The 19924-nt window shown below is 34.5% G+C and overlaps 1 protein-coding gene across 1 annotated transcript in view; it reads right to left on the minus strand.

Annotated features, from left to right (window-relative positions):
• Positions 1 to 19211, minus strand: part of LOC140756189 (ATP-binding cassette sub-family G member 1) — a 71895-nt gene extending 52684 nt beyond the window's left edge. Inside the window, exon 1 of the mRNA XM_073091629.1 lies at positions 18949 to 19211. The gene's annotated coding sequence lies outside the window, so the exon portion shown is untranslated. The remainder of the gene's footprint in view (positions 1 to 18948) is intronic.
• Positions 19212 to 19924: the final 713 nt, after the last annotated feature.

Consider the following 19924-nt stretch of genomic DNA (forward strand, 5'->3'; position numbering starts at 1 on the left):
CTGCTCGATCTTGAACAGTGAAGAACACAAGCCTGTGTATCACACACACAGGAGGTTTGAAAACAACATGGTTTGCCCATTACCATGTATTGAAACAGCGTAGGGAAATAAACTAGAAACCCATGCCCAGCAATGGGATATGAAAAAGGATGAGGCCACTTAGAAAAGCTGGAATCGAATCCAAACCTTCAAAGCTGTAATTCAAACTCTACTATCACTGTCTGTGGTAAAGTCAATTCCGTTGAACACCATTTCTCTTAGAGCACGTTTTACCGCTTTCACTAAGATCTTGTTCTTATGGTTTCCCTTATAGCGTCGTAATCATAAACCATAGTAATAATCGTTACTTGTTCATTTACGTAATTAACCTACCAGTTAATAATGAGCTGCAATAAAATGAATGCAATGACGGAACTAAAATCATAAGAATATGTGCGCATAATACTCTAAAGCCCGTTATTAATAATAATCGATCTATACCTACAAAGTTTTGTCTAAAATATCGATATGGGACAATATTTGCATACTTACTAGAAATTGTCCATTTTCGATCTTTGGTAGACAAAAGTTAGGTTGGTTATTTCTAGGGTTGCGGGCGACAAGGGTGGGAGCTCAAACCGTCCAGCAAGCGACCCCGGGAAGGACAGCGGTTTGTGTGGTCGCATATCGCTGTAATAACCAGGGGATGTGAGAGGAGCGTAAATTGCTCCCCCCAAGGCAGAGCCCGATAAAAGGGCATCGCGTTAGGAGGACTCCGGTTGTGTTCCGTTGGAGATCCCCGAGTTCTCCATCAAACGCTGAACAAAAGTCCCACATAACCCGGCGTCACTCCCATGGCGTCGGGTACCTTTTGAAGGTTTCCCCCTCGTCAACAAAAAAAAAGGTTGGTTATTTCTATAGGACGTACGACCAAACAATTAAAAACATGTTATATGTTGTTTAATAACCAATTTTCTTTGTTTTTGTTTTGATAATTCTCACAGTACAATTTTCATTGACATTGAATAAGCTTAGATACGGTAGTATATTGTACAAAGCAATTTAACTAGCATAGTTGCATACATCAAAAACTTAACGATGGTATAACAATTAAGACTAACACATTTGGTGCAACTTACATAAAATAATGATATTAATTCCGCTCATTCAAAACAAAAACTGTGATTAATAGACTAAAGTCCAGGTTTTAGCGTTAAGAGATAATTAGGTAGTCAGACAGACGAATTAATAAGGATTTTTAATAAAACTATGTTGAGTAAAGATTGTTTTAGGGTGGAGCCAAGTAATAGCCTTCACTATAGATTTCTTTTAACTACATGTACACGCGAAAACTGAAGCAGTCAGTATTCACCTTTTCATGACACGACTCCCTTAGTATGTGGAAATATAGGTTTGGATGAAAACGTCATCGTCAAAAATTTCAAAATCCAAAAAATAATATACGTATCGTAGTCGATAATGTCCATACTTATTCATCGATATTTCATGTGAGTGAATATAAAATAGCTATAAAAATGTCGTAAAATCAAGTTATTGACAATAATCATAAATCTTATACTAATCATGTAGAGAGACAATAAAATATTTTTAAATACATGTTATTAATACTTATAATAATTTCAATAAAATGTTCCATAATGCTTTACTGGCATTATGAAGATAACCCTTGGCAGCCAATTAACTAACGACGGTAACAAATATGATGATCACAGTATCCTATGTGTAACTAAATAATATAATGAGATTAAATGTCAAATTGGTTAATACAAAGCTATATGTAATTGGCCACGTGCGAATTGAATGCGGGTACGTAGGGTTCCGTAACACGTATATTTTTAATTTAATTTCAATTATTTTTTTATTTTGTGTATTTGTAAACATAACCGCTTTAGAAGTTTGAGCATTGCGAAATTTTAAAGTGTCTTCCTATTATGGATATAATAGGAAAAGATGAACTTAAAGGATGAACAAAAAAGCGCCGGAAATATGATTTCTTTTATGTGGACCACCTTTGTTTAACTTTTTTAACTAATACCTACAAATTTCCCCACACTTTCGGTTAAAATGAACATGATTTTAAAACAAATACTCAATTGAGACAAGAACTGTTGACTGATATATTGACGACGAAAATCATTAGATGGTTCGAGAACATTGCGTTGCTTTCACAACAAATGGCTACCACTACCACTGTGGAACTACAAAAAGTTTTACAACATAAGTTATAGTAATGTTGCGTAGCTGTTTTCTTATTAAAAGGTGTAGTAACACAGAATGACGTAGTACTAGTAGATGAGGTAGTTAAGTTAGTCCTCAATTGAATTTATTCATTTAATTATTAATTGGTTATTACGTCACACGTGAGGGAAAAGAGAGGAGTTCAGAATCTAGACAGACGTATGCCATTTAAACTGGCCACTGTTTTTTTTTAAACTTACACGAATCACAGACCAGGCTGACATACGTTTACGAGGTGTTCAAGCTTAGTCCTTCGGGATAGCGGCGCATCTGTGGCTAACCTCAGGTAGAAATATCTAATCCTATCTGGGGTTGATTACAGATGTCCATGAGCAGCAGTAGCCACTTACCAGGTGGACTGCATGCTCGTCTGCTACTCCTATATGGTAAAAAAGACTACGTAGCTTTATAAGTGGAAAACGAACGTGCACTCCATCTGATTACACTTAGTCAACATTAGAATAATAACCACTTGGAAACAATCCCCTAGGACAGGGGTCGGCAACCTGCGGCTCGCGAGCCACATGCGGCTCTTTCGATGTGAAGCTGCGGCTCTTTAGTTCTTTAGTTTGTTTGTTTTTGAAGGACAAGTTAGTACAAGTAAGAAAATGTTAAATTGTTAATTTCTTTACTAAACTGATTATTTAATAATACTATATACATTTCATATTTATTGTAAATAAACACTACTTATTTATTCATAAATATATAAATATATTTTTATTATTGAAAAAATGTTTATGCAAGTACCATTCGAGAAAGCGAGAAATAATTTTATGGCTCTTTAAAAACTTTGAAATCATGTAAATTGTAATTTTTGGTTCTTCTGGCTGAATAGGTTGCCGACCCCTAGGAGTATGCATGATGGCATTACCTATATTTAACCGTGCAGTACGCACAACCCTTTCTCCCACGTATGATACCTACGTGCGCATCAAAATTAAAATACCTCATCATACATATCTACCATACATACCAGATTTACTTAATATATTTCAAATAACTGTACAGTTATAATAAAATCAGGAGGGATACACAGCAAAGATCTAAAAATTGGGATAAAAACCGAAATAATAAGATACAAATTTTAAGCTAAATTCGTAAAATGCATATTATGTTAATACTAGCTGACCCGGCAAATGATGTGTTATTATATAAATAAAAAAAATGTTAAGGGTGAACAACCCTTATCACTTAGGAGTATGAAACATAGATAGTAGCCGATTCTCAGACCTACTAAATATGCATAAAAAATTTGGTGAAATACGGTAAAGCGTTTCGGAGGAGTACGGTAACTAACATTGTGACACGAGAATTTTATATACATATATTGTTTTCGTCCCTCGCAATGTATTGTTACTCATCTGTTGCTAATCGTAACTGCGCAAACGCACTCAATGCTCGCACTAACTATTTGCTCGTGTAGTAATACCAAACATTACTCAAATTCTCACAATATGTTGAAACCCCGTTATCTACAAATTGCTGTTGCAATCACGTGGCAAATGTTGACATGGGGACTTTTTATCATAACATAATGCGGATTAAAATGATGTTATAAGCTTTCTAATCTCCTGCAGTATGATTCACTGTAGCGGTACTACGGATTCTCGAATATAAGTAGGAATAGTACCGAACTGTAACTAAAATTTAAAGAAAAAGAACTTGCAATCTACCTCATGGTGAATGGACAATGCCGCACATGAACATCCGCAAACCCCATATAGGATTACAATTGTACCTGAGGTTGGTAACATATGCGTAACCTGAGGACTACGTTGGAATACCAATAAATTTGTCTCTTAGAGGCAACCAAGATGTCACCTTCGAATTCAAATACCGATTTACACCGGTGGTAAGAGTTCTTTGGGGAATATGAAAAAAAAACACTTTCTACACTCATAGCCCCACATTAGGACTCCCTGTGTCGTGGGTGCTATGGACACACACATAGACAAATACACAAACACCCAGACCCTGAAACAGAAGTCTAAATTCTTCATTTAGACGTCTGTCTGACCGGTGATCGAATCCGGGGCCCTCTCCGCATCAAACCGGTATGGTGACCGCAAAGTGATATGAAAGTAATCAATACTTAAAAAAAAATCATACTTATGTGCGTTTTTAGAATGTTTATCTTAATTTTATTAAAAACATATGAGTAACAACATTCAAAAATAAAATAATTTATTGAAATAAATCACACCCAACAAACATTTTTCCACAATGTGTGTAACTTGATACCTTCCCATAATATTTGTTACGCAGGTTACATGTTCTCTCATTACACGATAACCAAAAATAGAAATACTTTACTTCCTAATTGATAAGATATGCGAATAATTCCTTCATTATAATAATACAAACTAGGACGGGCCCTGTCCGGTTTAAATCCGTAACCCAATATGAAATAAGGATGGTGATCTGAGATCGATTAATCGAAGAACTGATATTTTGGTCCAATCGATTATTTCAATCGGTCTCCAGTAATGGATCGTTTCAGTGAATCGATCTTTCACCCTAGAAAATCGAAAGTCGATCTTATCGATGTTTATTGAACATTAACAAATGTGTTATATAGACATTTTTTTTCTCCGCTATCTTTTCCCTGAAAAGATCGAAGTACGGTTTTTGGAGAATCGACTTTTTTGTGAATCGACTTATGACTCTTCGATTCAAAATCAATCTTTTACGGAAAGAATTGCCATACCTAATTTGAAACGACATTATTATACGAAGTTACGTAATATCAATGAAACTACTTTGCAAACTTGTGTCATTAACACGAAAAGTAGGTTCAAGGTATCGGTTTGAACATAGATAGAATTTCAACTTGATCCATTAATAAGCACGCAGATTTATTGCGAAGTTTATTATTCATTTCAATATTTTTCTTATATTTATTAGGTTCCGTACCGAAAAGGTAAAAACGGAACGTTAAAAATCATTTAATTAATTTTCCGTCATCTGTCACTGAGGTTTTAGATTCGTCGTAATAGATAGACATGAATTTGTCATAAAGTGAGTACTATGACATATATTAAAAATAAAAAAGTGCGAATAAAAAGGGGGGTCCGTTTCCTATATAAAAAACGGAGTATTCCGGCGTTTTTTTTTTTTGCTTTCAAATTAGATGGTGTAACTCTTATATTAAGTTATACATATGTATACGTTAATACAGTAATAAGTAAGTACCTAACAAACATTTCCACTGGATTATTGACGCACTTAACCTCAATCAATATTTCACTTGGCTTGTTTTATTTATTTGCCAAATCTACATTTTAACTGTTTAAAGCACGACGACATCGATTTGTATACTAAATAGAAAAATATAAGTACTTACGCACGAAATCTACTTTATATTTTTAATACATATGTATAAGGAAACTGGCTATTTTTGTTTTGTAATTTAATACCACAATTTAAATCCATAAAAAACGGTTCTAGAAAATAATCTGGAAATACGACAGAGCAATAAACCGTCAGACGTTTCGCATCCGCTATTATCTCTACGAGTGATCTACTCTACGTTCAGAACCATGACCTAGCGCACGCGACCACTTTCCCTTATGCCTCGTTTACATTTACGTATGACTATACGTTGTATAAACATTTGTTATGTATGAGAAGTAACTGTATTTTTATTCCTATTTTTTACCTAACAGGTACATATTAGGTGGACAAAATTAATAGTTACCTCGCAACGCAAGTTAAGTGTTTTTAGGGTTACGTAATCAAAGGGTAAAAACGGAACACTATTTCTAAGCCTCTTCTGTGTGTCCGTCTATCACAGGGCTCTATCTCCGGAACCGTAATAGATATTTCCTTGAAATTTGCACAAACTATGAATAATAATGGCCTGTAAAAATCTTGACCAAAAATGAGGCTTGCCATACGCTTAACACTGCTATTATTAGACAGAAATAGATGTGACGGTGGTGCCGCCAGAGTCGTACCAACAATTAAACAATAATAAAATAAATACTAAAATAAAATAAGAAGGATTACATAAATGTTACATCAAATGTACTTTCTAAAAGTGTTTCAATTCTGATGTGTTAAGGTCAAGGGTGAACCGCCTAATCTCGTAACCTTAACACGGACCGATGACCTTTCAATAACGCAGCTCTAATCCGAAGTTTGTTGCACGCTAAGCATTTACGAGTAAGTAATATAATATCTTCGCGCTTTCCTCCATCGTTGGGTCCAGAACGTAAGGGTCTCCAGCCCCTAAAAATCGATTGTTGCGCCATCTCTTTACGAGTTGCGGGAAAACGCCACATCTACATTACCAAACCATCAAAATTAGGTTCAAATGACCCTTTAGAGGGCGAAAATAATTAAGAAATATGAAGGCCTGTTTTTCATTCCCGACCTATAAAGGGGATTGACAAATTCCTTGATAAATGCCGTCAACTGGATCAAGTCCTCAAACGAAAATCCTGGATGCACCACTGTTCTCTTATTATCAATGAATTAGAATAAGAGCTTTATGTTCACCCTTGAATAAGTTAGTTTTGTTACAGTCCACACACCTTTGAGAACGCGTTCGTAGCTATATAATGTAAATGAATCTTTATATATACATTTCTTATGCGCGTGTGTATGTCACTAAGCTTCAAGGGGACTTGAGAATGGTTTAGATTTACAATTTAGTCCGTGGAAAAAGGTGTTTTTAATTAATTTTTAATTCGTAAGTAGTTATAGAATCGGAAACTATGCATTTGATCAAGTGATGATCTTTAGCAAAGTTGTTGTCCAAGAGCCCACGAGGGTTTAGGAGTTGGTAAGACCAATTTTCGACAGATGGCACCACTGTCATTCCAATGCAGGTACAAATTTCCCGTTTTATGTATGTCATATTATTTCTTTAAAATGCGGGCGAAACCGCTGGCACCACTAGTATAATATAATAACGTTCTGAGATGTTTCCGTATTATACGCAGGTATAGCACGAAATTATAGCAGCGTGGGGCAGTATGACTCATAATATTGATTGATAGGATTTTGATAAAGAAAGTGAAAATAAATTGGAAAATAATTCCGTTTTTAGATCTAAAAGCCTAGAATCCAGTTTTTTCTTGTATGATTAATAGTTCATCGTATTTTTATAGTACTGATAAAATAAAGTAAATAATAAAGTCATTTATCATAAGAAATAGGTTACTAACAATAACTTAAGAGTAATAAATACAATCACTGTTTTTATTATATTTCATTACGTTAATAATATACCTACAATTTTGTTTAACTACATACTGCCCGTGATTTGATTCGATAGTAAAAAATATATTCACCTTTTTGAATAAATAATATTTTATCAAGAAGTGGGGAATTTTACAAAAATGTCCAAATAGGTGTTTTGTTATAAGCTAAAATTCAAATTTAGAAGAATAGGTAGATTTACAAATAAACGTTTAACCCTTAAGGGTGAATATTCAATAATTGTTTCTCAGCGGATGTCTAAATCTTATAAGGAATCTTATTTTCCAAATTCTATGGTTTTAACTACGATACCTAAGTAAATACATTGTTTACTGTTTATTTTATTTGCAATTTCATCCTGTACTCTTGAAATTTTTTCTTAGAAAAGATATATTAGATTTAAAGGCTCTTTATTAATAATAAATATTATTATTAATAAAGAGCTAACTGGCTCATAAATAATACATATTTATAGCATTGATTATGCGTAATTAATAATTATTCGTTTTCATTGCTATACTATACTACTATGTTAAATAAATTATTATATGTGCAGTATGAATTACAAGTACAACGATAGGTATTTTATTGACCCTATTATTAAATTTAAATATTCATTATTATTATTCTGTTAATAATACACGTTCTAAATATTTCATCACAATACAAAACTTCCGCCTTCCATTATTAAGATCCCAGAATCGAAGGAATTTAATAAATTTGTAATAAATTTCAAGACGAATTACAAAGAGATTAAGTATATAAGTACGTAAGTATATAAGTACTATGTAAAGATTTTCATATAATAAATTATTCACACCGCTTTAATAATGCGTCTCACACTAAAAACAACTCGAATTTATTAACACATTGGTTAACTTATTAATTGGTAATACCAAATTCACTGTCTATCCATCTAAAACTCATAAATCGTAATCAAAAGACTTAAAATTTTCACATTTGCTGTGTTAACGAACATTAAAAATAATAAAGAAAAACTCTTTCTACAGAACCCTCATATGCGATTTCGACTCATACTTGGGCAATTATTTAAACCCTTTTTAAGCAACTGAATTTCACTTTTACCGAGTAAACGGTTCTTTTTCTTGTGTATATAGTAGATGCGGATACTTTCACTGTTCGAAAGTGTGATTTGAGGCTCGAGGCTGCGGACGTTAAGACTTTAGACAATCTTGCAATTCTCTTTGTAGTTGGAGATAGCTGTAATATCGTAGCAATGTTTTATATGCAGTAATACAATATATTCCAGGCTTTCGAAATTCACTGATAGGTTGTACACTATAGCAAAGTACTGATAGTAACAGATTAAATAAATATTTTACAAATCGACACCTAAGTATAAACTTTTTTTGTTTTCTGATGTTATATCCAGTGATTACTAATCATTTCTGTTTTTTTTCAATTCTGAAAACAGTGATAAGATTATTTTTAATCTTCAAATTATTACTCAACATTTCCCTATGATTACCACTACGATTATATATTATTGCTATTTCTCTATGAATAATTTCTTTAATTCCTCAAGTATGTCAACAATTTCAATTTTATTTTATGAATGTTTAATTATACTTCGTATTTCCTTTGTGTGTGTACTACTTACGAATGTACATTTATTATGTAGTTTCCCTTTGTTTTGTGGTGTACTCATTTTAATATTTTACAATAAATGTGCAATTGTGCCAATGATATTGAGGACACAAATATTTGTAACACATCGTACGATCATGATTTAAAAATAAGGTCAATATTATCGCGGGATTGATATATTATTTAACACTTGCTGACCCGGCAAACGTTGTGTTGCCATATAAATAAAAAAATGTTAGGGATGAACAATCCTTATCACTTAGGGGTATGAAAAATAGATAGTAGCCGATTCTCAGACCTACTGAATATGCATATAAAATTTGGTGAAAATCGGTAAAGCCGTTTCGTAGGAGTACGATAACTAACATTGTGACACGAGAATTTAATATATAAGAAGATATACTCATGATAGAGGGTTCCTTGAACTTCCTTGTAACGTCGGCACTTAAGATATATTAGATTATATAATATCTGCTACGTTCTTAAAGTATTTACTTATGTGGACGATGCTATACAACTTAAATAATTAGTCAAGTATGAGTCGAACTCGTAAGTCAAGTCTGTATGAGTGGAACACGGAGCGTTCCATACCACCAACTTATGTACTTTTGTAAATTTTTAGTATGTTGTTATCGTAGCAGCTATAGAAGTACATGCATTGTGAAAATTTAAACCTATTAGGTGCAGTCATAGATTAGTAAAGATAGATAGTAATAGATAGAAGATCTTTTGACAATTGTCACTGTCATCTATTTTCGTGTTTGAAAAATATTAAAAATGTGAAAGTGTGTAAATGTGAGTTGTTTTTGGATCATTTACGAATGAAACGATATTCGATTTCGTGTCTTAACTGCGCATGTCGGCTATATTCCGCGTAAATTACACCATGACAGCCATTAAACAGCTGACAGAATTGTCAGCCGTTTAAGTCATGTAATGGCTTCCTTCAATGACAAGGCGGTGAGATATCTATACTTATTTATGGGTGTAGTATAAATAGTACGACAAATGCCGAAAAATACACTCTGAAAATTTCAAGTGAAAGCGATAAAGCCCAGTGACAAACGGACAGACAGTTTAGGTTTAGTTATAATCCCGTTCGCACTCTTTGGGTACGGAACCCCAAAAAGATTTAAAATAATGTTGTTATTACGGTGACTCACAGCGAAGTGTGCTGTCTGTTACGTCGCAATTAGTAACGTGATAAGTGATAACATGACTTGTTTCCAATAATTGTGTCATCTGACCCACTTTTATTGGCGCTCAACATACATATGGCACTCAGTCACAAACTCTACACTAAATCACATGTTATCACTGGACCACTTTTTACTGGAATTTGGTCTGATTTGCATAAGCTTATTGCAATAAAGTCGTAAGTTATTTAAAACAACATTTTAATGGCTGGCATGGTTCGAGTGTTTTGTGAGTTGCTACAGATATATTCCGCGTAAAACTCCTAGTCCGCTCTGAATATAGAAATGAATCGCATCACCATAGAAAATTGTATGACTACACCTGCTCGCAACAACTTCAGAGCGGACTAGCAGTTTGGCGATAACTATACGTTGCTACGTCAGAGGACTAAGTTGGAACTTCGAATAAATATGGTTCTCTTAACTCCTTAACACCCTTCAAAACAGAACACAGCAGCGCTTAACATAGCTGTTATAAAGCAAAAATTGATAGATACCGTTACTATTGCGTGTGGAAGCGTCACCGCTGACCCGTTTTGCATAAGGGCCCTAACAGATACTACGCGAATCGCCGTCCAATCGCCATAACGCAAATCGCCGATGTTAAAACGGCGATTGGCGTTTTGGCTATTACCCCGACGCTAAGTCGCGTTTTGGCGACTTGCTACGTTAAAAAAAGTTACTTTTTCATTCGTAATCAAAAACTTTTTAAAATTTTGCCCAGAAGTTTTATTTACCTCCATCGGGAAACCCAAATAATAGGGTAGTGTTGCAATAACATAGCAACTTAATTTAAGAAAATTTACTATCCATATGACAGTGTCAAAAACCTATGAAACGTATCAAAACACCAGAAAAACTTAACTGTACAGCATGAACAAATTTAGAGCTGGTTTTAATGCATAATGTAGTGAAAGTCCACATGAGCCGTTTCGTAAAAACTACGATATTTGAGAAACATAAAAATAATGATGTAACCTGACCGATTTACGAGTATGCTTGGTATTGACACACTTCTGAGGAAAATATAGATATTTCTATATTAAAATGTAGCCTATGTTTTAATATACATAATCTACATAAATGAATAAAATTAAAAATTTCCAAATAATTGGCCTTTTATAGGATTTCGCACCTAAACGTTACAAAATTCCCTATTGCTAAGCCTCCGCTATCTGTCAAAGGGTTATCTCTTGATCTGTAATAGTATCTGTATACAGAAGATTAAAACGTTTACAGAGTGAATGTTATTAAAACGGCTTTATCAATAAATATTAAATATAAATAATTATTTTTTAAAAATTAAAAACCACGCTAAAATCGCACAAGGAAAATGGTTCATCCTGATTGCTGACGACCTTGAGAATGGAATAAATTTATTAAAATCGTGTATTGTCATCGGTTCTTGATAATTGTTCAAAATTTAAAATTAATCGGACCCTTCAAATCAATGGGTAAAAATCGAGTTCAAAGATTCCGTTACATACATACAAGCTAATAAAAGCGTGGTAAAAAGGTTAACAATAAAGGAGACATTTATCGGCATTTTTCGGTTAATCTATTTAGTCCTAGGCAGACATTTTACATTCCTAGCGGAAACTTAATACTTTTCGCCTTACATTGCACTTGTATTCTCATTTTATTTGTGAAACACACACGTTGTTCAAGTTTCGAGTGGTTTTACGTTTTGCTAAGTTATGTCGCGCAATCCTCCGTTGCTTAAAGAATATTGCGTGTTTTTAAGACTGAGATAGTAATGCAACACAATGTTTTCAAAACCTCTAACAACCGTGCTCTCCACCCGTTAGTAATAATTAATCTCAACAAAATTTTGCAGGTGGTACAACCCTTTGTGGTTCGACTCCGGCGGCACCACCGCCACACCTGTTTCTGCCTGATAACAGCAATGTAAAACGCTGCTGTGTTCTGGTTTGAAGGTGGTAAGGGAGACATACTTTTCCGAGGCGGTCCAGCTTAGTGCTCAGGACTAGCGGCGTATCTGTCGCTGACCTCGGGTAGGAATATCTAATCCTATTTTGAGTTGATTACAAATGTCCATGGGCGGCAGTAGCCACTTACTATCAGGTGGACTGCATGCTCGTCTGCTACTCCTATATTACAATATAAAAAAAAAATGTTTACCTACCACAAAAAGAAATTTGACAAATGATTGTAGGTAGGACTTGACATACTTCAAAACCTTAGAAGACAAAAGAATTAATTAGTTTCCTTAACTTTCTTCTAAGGAAACAAAATATAACCAAACACACAAAATGTACTCGTACTATTGAATGGTCCTATTACGTTTTCGTCAAATAAGTATATCTAGTATTAAAGTTGTTTATCAGGTTAGAAAATAGGAATTATTTTGAATCAAAATAAGTAGATATATTTTTTATTTGTTTGTATTATACAGATTATCTATTTCAGTTAATAGCACTGTATATTTAGTGTTAATTACTACCCAAGTTCAATGTAATCATCATAAGACTTAACCTCTTTTATATGTACAGGAGCAAAAACAGTAGATAATTAACACTTTGACTTCGAACTTCCTCTGTCACATATATTTACATTAAAATAAGACAATGAAGAAAACATAAATACGATTTGTAATGTCAGTGAATATACCTAAGATGCACCGAAACAAGATTTTAACAAAAACAATTCGAAGGTGCTTGGACTCTTGTGGTTGGACTCCGGCGGCACCACCGCCACACTTATATCTGCCTAATATCAGCAGTGGTAAGCGCTGCTGTGTTCTGGCGTGCAAGGCATGGTAAGAGAGACATATTTTTCCGAGGCGTTCAAGCTTAATCCTCAGTGGTAGCGGCGCATCAGCCTCAGGTAGGAATTTTGCCTGGGGCAGGCGGCAGTAGCCACTTACCATCAGGTGGACTGTATGCTCGTCTGCTACTTCTATATTACAAAAAATGTATTTCATTGTTTCATGTGGTGCATACGAAACCATTGGCATGACACTTAGTATCATTTATCGAATGTAACTATATCATTATCATCATCAACCTATTACTGTCCCACTGCTGGATATGGGTCTCCTCTCAGAATGAGAAGGATTAAACCATAGTCCACCGCATTGGCCAAGTGCGTATTGGTAGACTTCACATACCATTGAAAACTGTTTTTTTACGACTCCTCAAGTATGCAGGTTTCCTCAACATGTGTTCCTTCACCGTGGTAATAAATTTCTAATACGCACATAACTTTGTAAAATCAGAGGTGCATGCTTGGGTTTTGAACCTCAGACTCCTCGATCAGAGTTTTATAACCACTAGTGCCTTTTGTAAATGTAAATATATACAGAAAAACAATAATAATGACGTGTTTGTTGCCGTATATGTAAAGCTTCCTACTTTCGGATACTGTTTAAAATTTAAAAAGTATTTACGATGTTAATAAGTGGGTTCGATCGATTCATTAGCAGAATATAGTGCTTTATTACCTGTTGATGTACACGAATAAGGTAGAAAGATATTAAACATGATTCATGGTTTTAAGAATGGACAGTTTTTCTTATTTTGTGCGCAAAGGCTATACAACAGTGTAATAAGTATACTTTTTCATTTTTCCTTTCAACTTTTTAACACGCAACAATTTAATACAAAATACTTATTTTAATTACAAAAAGTAAAAAGTTTTATTTTATTTTTATTACAGAAAAGTCATTACAATGTTTCCGCAAGTTGTTTTTTATTAAAATTGTAAGATATTACAATATCTGAAAAATTAGAGCCTAGTGGATAAGCACAGCCTCGTATGGTCTGAGGTTCGAAGTCCAGGTAGGCACGTCTTGTTCAAAGCTATGTACGTAATAGAAACTAAACATTGATTATAAGGTGTAGGAAAACATCATCAAGAAACAACGTACCTTAAAAACACACAGATCTTAAAAAGGTATGTAAAAGCTACCAATTCGCACTTGGCCGAAGCGATTTTTAGTCTTAATCTAAGAAGTTACGAAGAAAAACGTCACATCTATGTTGTAGCATGATATATAAGAAAAACACGAAATGAGGGTTAGGTCTGCATAAAGTAGCCACTTCTTCGTAGACAGTCTGAAGAAATGTTAAGTCGCCTTATGTACGTCCTACGAACTTATTTTTTTTACCACCCATAGACATCTTGAATCAACTCCAGATAGGATTAGACATTCCTATCTGAGGTCGACCACACACGCCCCGCTACCCTTGAGGGCTGAGCTGGGTCACCTAGTAAAATTATGTCTCTCTTACCACACCCTTCCAACTAAAACACAGTAGCGCTTAACACTGCTGTTAATAAGCAGAAATAGGTGTGGCGGTGGTGGTGCCGGAGTCGGACCACAAAGGGTTCTACCACCTTCAAATAACTAGTAGTAGTATTCAGCACTAATAGCCCACTTCCGGCCTTATTACTCACAGGAACCTGACATTTATATACCGAAACGATTCCTCATAATTACTGGAAATAAAGCGACAATAATTGCAAATTCTGTCATTTTCAATAATAAAGCCAAATGCGGCACGATCATTAAACATAAAGGTGCCTTTAATTTGCATGACATATCTATGCCCTTCGCCTTAACTATAACATTACCAATTGAGAAGTTCAATGTGACAGAAATACCACGTTTTTCCGTACTGAGATTTAAGTTCCTGCGAAAAATGTAATTTCGAAGCTTTCGTAATTACATTGTTCAAGGAAATACAAAAAAAAAATGTCATCATCTTCGTCAACCCTGTTTCGAGGAAATACTAAAAAATAATAGCCGTGACTGACTATAAAATAATATTTAAATCTCATTCCTTACTAATAATAATTTCGATATATTTTCGATTACAAAAATTCGGAGTTTGTCACTTTAGCCTCCCTAAATTATAGTTTCGTAGTATATTATCACACATATGCCACAATAATAACGCAGTCTGCGTCCAGCATGAAGATTTGAAATTAAAATATTAGTTACCATACCAATATCGATATCTTAAATTTCCAGAAGAAAAATTTGTCAAGTGAAAAAATGTATTTCGGTCTATGTTGTGTGGCATCACACGGTACGGTCTTTATCTGTCTGTTGTTATGATCGTAATCATGATATTAGTATTGATAGTCCCACACTAGTATTAGTTACTAGTGTGGGACTATCAATACTAATATCATGATTACGATCGAATTGCGGCCTTTACGTTAAGACTACATCCAATTAAAATTCGCCACCGTGTAAATTAGCGTATAAAAAGACGAACAATGACATAATGTGTCCAAAATGTCATCTAGAACTAATTACCATTAATTAACACTTCAAGGCCGAGGTTACAGGTAAAGGCGAAGAAAATCATTTGCGAAAACTTATGTCATGACATGACACGAGCAATGTCGAGTAAATATCGCAGCCGTTAATAAGAACACCTTTTTGCAGTACATACTTATGTATGAAGGTGGTAGCACCCTCTGTAGTATGACTCACAACCCAAGTGACTCTTAATCATAATTTAAAAACCAATATTATGATTAAAATGAAAAATAACATGTATTTTTTTAGGATAATACAATATGAGTTTCAAATTTTTAATACCTAAATAAGCAAAGGTCAGAATTTATGTAATTATAATGTATGTAGGTAGTTATTTAAACAATTTTTTGAATATACTTTTATAATATACAGTGAAACCTGGTTAAGTGAGACATCAAGGGACCTGCAATGTCGTTTCACTTATAGAGGTATTCCACTTACCCAGTGTCTCAGATATACAGGTATAAATAAATATCTGTCTCATTTACAGAGGGTTCCATTAATAGAGTTGAGAATACAGGTTATTTCAGTTATACAGGTGCGATCATTAAATAAAGTAACGTGTTAACCCATGTTAGCAAACACTGTTCAAGTTCAGGATATTCTGATAACCGTACACGTTTTAGGTTTCCTTGTCCTTCAGAACATTGTGATTCAATTTTATGTTTACTCTGAATTATTCTACAAAGAGTAGATTTTGGCACATTAAATTCGGCACAAACTTCTTCGCGTGTCTTCCCACTTTCATAAACGGATATTAACTTCAGTTTTTCACGTAATGATAACGATTGTAGCTTTCGTTTTGACATTTTTCAAATAAACATCTGTATGATAGTAAAGCGAAACTAAAACTGAAGGTAATTGAAGCTCAAAATTTGTACTTACGTACTTGGAATTACGTGTGGAATTTGTGGGTAGAATAAGAATGAGTAAACAAACAATGTTATCTCAGTTACAGAGGTTTATGCATATAAAATTTACTCGCTGTCTCAGTTATAGAGGTAACTATGATGATAAATCGAAAGAACAAATCCCAGATATAGAGGTTTACTTCGTCCCACTAACAGAGGTAATTCAGTGCCAAAGTGTTGGGACCTCAGCATGAGTTCCAGTTATGGAGGTTTCTCACTTATCCAGGTCCCACTTAACCAAGTTTCACTGTATAACGCTAAATTTTGCATTTTTTGTTACGTTTATTATGCTGCACGAGAGTCGAAAAGGTACACTGAATTATTTAACAACGGTCAGACTATTTATAATTTGACATCCCTAATATTTAAGTCCAAAAAATAAAAATGTGTAAATAGCAACGTTGGTTGACTTTTACACTTACGAACTAATTTTTGAGTAAGTGTTAAGACTTTTTTCATTTTAGTGTAAAAAACACAACAGCTATGTTAAAAATGATAATGTTGAATGGAATTAATGTTAAGTAATTAGCAAGTACCTAAGGTGGTAGAACCTCTATGGTTCGACTCAGACGGCACCATCGCCAAGCCTATTTCTGCCTAATAACAGCAGTGTTAAACGCTGCTATGTTCTGGTTTGTAGGGTGTGTTAAGGTACACCGGTTACGTTGGAGATCCCGGAATCCTCTACGCAGCGCCGAGGACGGCTACCGGGGGGGTTTTAGTGCGGTAAGAGTCCCACATAACCTTGTGTCGCTCCTACGACATCGGGTACCTTTTGAAGGTTTCCTCGTAAAAACAGGGTGTGTTAAGGTAGTCCTTTCCGATGCATTCCAACTTAGTCTTCCTATCTAGGGTTGATTGCAGATGTCCATGGGCGGCAGTAGCCACTTACCATCAGGCAGACTGTACGCTCGTCTGCTACTCCTTCATTATAAAAAAGGTATCAATGCCGTGGGAGCGACACCAGATTTTTACCCACTAAAACCACCCGGTGGCCGGCCGTCCTGAACGCTACGTAGTAGGGATGGCGATCTGAGATCGATTAATCTAAGAATAGATCTATTGGACCAAAAAATCGATTATTTGAATCGATTTCCAGCAACGGTCCGATTCATCATCAGTCAGTTTCATCCGAAAGTAGATCTTTTCAAAGTTCGTTTAATGTATTATAGACATTTTGCTAACGGATACGCGTTTCAGTGCTTGTTTGGTCCTGATCGCCTTTTTTCACTATCTTCGCCCTATCTTAGCTGAAAAGATCTAAGATCGATTTTTGGAGAATCGATTCTTTGGGCATCAATTCTTTTGTGAATCGATTTATTACACTTCGACTTGAATCGATTAAAGAATTAATCTTTTTCGGAAAGCATCCCTATCCCTACTACTTGATAGTTTTGTGTAGGTGCGTAAGTACGCACCCCGTGCACGAAGGTGCAAGAATTGCATCCTAATTTATAATAGACTGCCTGATACTTTTAAAAATGTATCGGAAAAATTGTTTAAGTTAAAACTTAAAAAATTCTTATTAGAACATAACTTTTATGAAATTCGTGAATTTATGACATTTAATATTAATTAGTTAACGTTTAATATAGTAATAATATATAATGTAATGTTAAATCTTTGTTGAATTAATTGTATTTAATTATATTGAAATTGAATTGTAATATTTGCATGCTATTAAATATATATAGCTGAATATGATACAAATGTATATATTGTAAGACCTGTAATGACTAATATTCGTGGCAAATAAATGATAATACTGATCAAAAACGAAAAAGTATAAAAAAATTATACAAATGTGAATGTGAATTAAAAACTTAAAGATACTCGTACCCACCCAAACAGTAAAATCCGGACCCTATATTAAGCCTCCGCTGTCTCTCCGTCTGTCAAAGGACTCTACATTTAATAGAGATGCTCTAATTTTTAGTGTCTTTTCTACGTTTCTGCAAATACTAAAATAAATATAATTGGGTATTATAGGAAACTCTCCGAATGCAAGTTCCACTCGCACTTGACCAAATATTAGGACATACTCGTAAAATAAAATTTAAATTTAATTAAGGTAATTTATTAAAGGTATACAAAATAAAGCAATAGCAGATTCAAAACTAATCCGATCAGACTACCCGCAAAATATTGGCTATTTTGAAAAATAAATTAAGATGTTTTTTAAAAAAAATCCGTCGCTAAAATAAAATTTCAGGACAATTACAAGGATCTACTATATACTAACACTAAAATTACTTAACGAAATAGCGCCCTTATTAACATTTAGATACTATAAATTGACAAGATGTAAACAATTACAACATTTTTACTGATAACGTACACGATTCTTTATTTCAATGCGTATTTCTGTATTTGTATTAAATTTTACCGAACTGTGAAACTGTAATTCCGGTCTATAACCGCACGGTTCAACGGCTTTCATTGCCGCCTGATGTAAGTTAATGTAACGAGCCCTGAATAAAAACAAAACCCTTACCTTGCGTTTCACTGAATCACAAAAACTCGAACGAAATGTCTCGTGTAAAAAATACAACACCAATCATAGAAACGATGCACAAATTATTCTAACACTACAAAACGTTTCGAAAGTTTCGGGCCGCGGAAAGAGCGAAGTCATTCGACTATTTTTCAAAAATCGAATGATGTACGTGCAACGCCGCTTGACGCTCGACAGCACACTGACAGAGGCAGATGGCTTGCCGACGATCGGCGCACGCGAGTCGGGAGCGGGTGCCAAGTTGCCAGCACGAACCCGGCTGTGAATTCGAAATTCGAACTCGCCCGATCGGCCATCGCGCGGCCGTGAGCGCATGCGTTCCCGTCATACGCGGACTAATGAAAACAATTTACGGAAACAATAATATCAACATGAACAATTTATCGTATACATTACGTAGGCATTACGCAAGTATTTTAAGTTTCCCAGTTGATCACTTTATTTATTTATCGAACTTTAAGCAATGCCGGGTAGATAGGTAGGTACTTAAATCTAATCTTAATCTCTATTCAGGCCTACTGATTGTTCCGTCAGCAAGATTAAAGTGCATATCAACATAAATTTAATAGATAACAATGAATTTTATTCACTTCCCATATTTTTTATCGTTATTAGAAGTTGCCGAAACTACGTTTAATCCAATATTAATTATTCAAGCGACAACAATGGATTTATGTACCATACATTTTGCTTCATTCCCAATCTTTGAGTATCGTCATAATATTGTATGTAGGTACTTGTCACGTTAAAAATTTATAATTCAAGATATATGGATTCAAGATAATGCATAATATACCACATCCATTGCACTTCATGTAACTGAATAGATAATGTAATATAGTCCGCGTAAAACTGCTAGTCCCCGCTGAATATAGAAATGAGTCGCGTCGCCATAGCAAATTGTATGACTATACCTGCTCGCAACAACTTCAGAGCGGATTGGCAGTTTGGCGCG

The sequence above is a fragment of the Epargyreus clarus genome, unplaced genomic scaffold, assembly GCF_041222505.1.
Source record: "Epargyreus clarus isolate Ecla_fem2 unplaced genomic scaffold, WU_Ecla_fem_2.2 ptg000034l, whole genome shotgun sequence".
Classification (NCBI taxonomy): domain Eukaryota; kingdom Metazoa; phylum Arthropoda; class Insecta; order Lepidoptera; family Hesperiidae; genus Epargyreus; species Epargyreus clarus.